The sequence below is a fragment of the Camelina sativa genome, chromosome 3 (assembly GCF_000633955.1).
Source record: "Camelina sativa cultivar DH55 chromosome 3, Cs, whole genome shotgun sequence".
In the NCBI taxonomy this organism is placed as follows: Eukaryota; Viridiplantae; Streptophyta; class Magnoliopsida; order Brassicales; family Brassicaceae; genus Camelina; species Camelina sativa.
In genome coordinates, this window is record NC_025687.1 from 19,002,437 (window position 1) to 19,004,648 (window position 2,212).

General features: G+C 38.9%; 1 pseudogene; it reads left to right on the forward strand.

Moving 5' to 3' along the window:
* The window catches only part of LOC104777518, a 2,282-nt pseudogene continuing 988 nt past the window's right edge, over positions 919 to 2,212 (forward strand).

The following is a 2,212-nucleotide window of genomic DNA, read 5'->3' on the forward strand; positions in this document are numbered from 1 at the left end:
TCAAGGATGGTCTCGATCTGGTCATCATGCTCCACAAGTTTTCTCAAGTTGGCGAGAGTATCAAAGCTTGTAATGAGACCTTGGAGATACTCATCAATGGTGCGATTACCTTTGGTTCAAGCTTTCAATTGATCTCGCAGTTGCTGCACATGACCACGACTCGGTTTGGCAAACGTCTCCGCCAAGGTAGACCAAATCTCCGAAGCGATGGTTGTGCGAGAGAGGATAGGCTGAACGGTCAGAGAAATAGAGCCGTGAAGGGCGCTATAGACCGGTTGATCTTGTCGTTTTCGGGCAACATAGGCTGGATTTTCAGAGACAACATCGTTGGTGGTTAACGTGGATGGCGGGATCTGGCAAGAATCATCCAGATGCCCAACAAGACCATGACCATCGACCAAGGCACGAACTTGAAGTTTCTACTTGAGGTAATTGGTTTGAGTGAGTTTTGTGATGTTTGTCATATTGACATGAATGAGTGTTTGGTTGTGGCAACAATGGTGTCGGTCATTGTAGGAGAGGAGGCGGAAGACATCGAAAAAACACAAAAGAAAGAAGGAAAAAAAACGTGAAAAGAGAAAAAAAACAATTTTTTTTTTTGATATTAAGTGTGCTCTGGTACCATATTAAAGTGATATAACTCGATGATAATATTCATTGACAGAGAAGCAGTATATAACTATATATACAAGAGTGTAGAGAAACTACGGTAGTCTAGGAGAGTTATGGAGAATATATAGTTTACATAATTAGAGATTCTAATCAAAAGATTGTAATCAAATCATATCCCATAGATTACTCCTTAATAAAACTTGTCTCAAAAAGCTTCTAGTCTGATTCTTCTCTTCTGACACGTTTTCAATCACCTTAAAACTTCAAATCTCTCCTCGTTTCTCCCACAACAAGTCACGCCTCTCTCACTCTCCCTTGTACGTCTTTTATGTACTTTCACAACCTTATCTTTTCAAAAGCCCTTTGCCCTCACTGTCGCTCTCACTAAAACACAAAGCTTGTTCCTCTTTCTCTCTCTTCTTTCACCTTCTTCTATCCATGGAAAAGAAAAACCCCATGAAAACACTAAACCCAAACGCACCGGAATTTTCACCGGCGTTTACTCGAAACCCTAATCTGTACCATCCTTCTCCCCCGCCACCTATATTCTACTTTAACAAGCCGTTTCCTTACCACACCAAGCTTCAAAAGACCAAGCCGTTTCCTTATCAGACTAAGCTTCAGAAGAACAAGACGTTTCCTTATCAGACCAAGCTTCAGACGACCAAGCCGTTTCCTCATAACACCGAGCCTTGGGAAGCTAGTACCGGCGCAGATGTTAAGCCGGCAAAAAGCCCTTTCCGTAATGGGTTTTGTAACAAGAGATGTCTCCCACCTCGGCTTTTGAAGAAGTTTTCTTCCGAAAAGTTTGTGCCTTTACCGGAAAATAAGCTCGCCGGTAAAACATCCATCATGGTTAAGAATATACCTAACTGTCTCAGGTCAGATTTATCTCTCTTCTCTCTCTCTCAACTTAGTTTTCTTTTAGTTGTGATGGATGAACTAAAATAAGATTTTATTTTGTAGACGAACTGATCTTTTGAGGATTTTGGACAATCATTGTCGGAAACACAACAGAGAGTCTTCATATGACTTTCTATATCTGCGTATGGATTTTGTGTGAGTTAATGCTAATTTTTTCACTTTCTTTGGGCAAGATTAGAGTGAAATAAATGCTTCTTGCATTGTCGGTGATGATGGATACATTTGATATTTTTACAGGAAACGAGCAAAGTTGGGTTATGCCTTCGTTAACTTCACTGCCTCCGTCGCAGCTGAGAGATTCCGGAGGGAATTCGAAAACTTTTCTTGGGGCACTCTCGGATACAGGAAGGTTTGCGAAATCACTATGGCTAAGTATCAGGTTTGAGTTTTTTTTTTTCTTTTTTGGTTATTAATTTGTTATTGTTTATGTAGAATTAAGTAATAAAATTTTTGTGTTTAAGTCTCTTTCTTTTTTTTGTTAGAAGACTCTCTGTTATTCTTGTGAAAGTTTAGTATCTGTTGTTGCTAGTTTAGAGTTAAATTCCGCAATTTTGTGTTTGAGTCTCTTATTTTGTGTTGGAGTCTCCTTTTTCTTGTTTTGCTTGTTAAGACTCTTTTATACTTGGTTTTGTAAGTGTTGTTAGAGTTAACGTTTTTTTTTTTTTTTTTTTTTTTT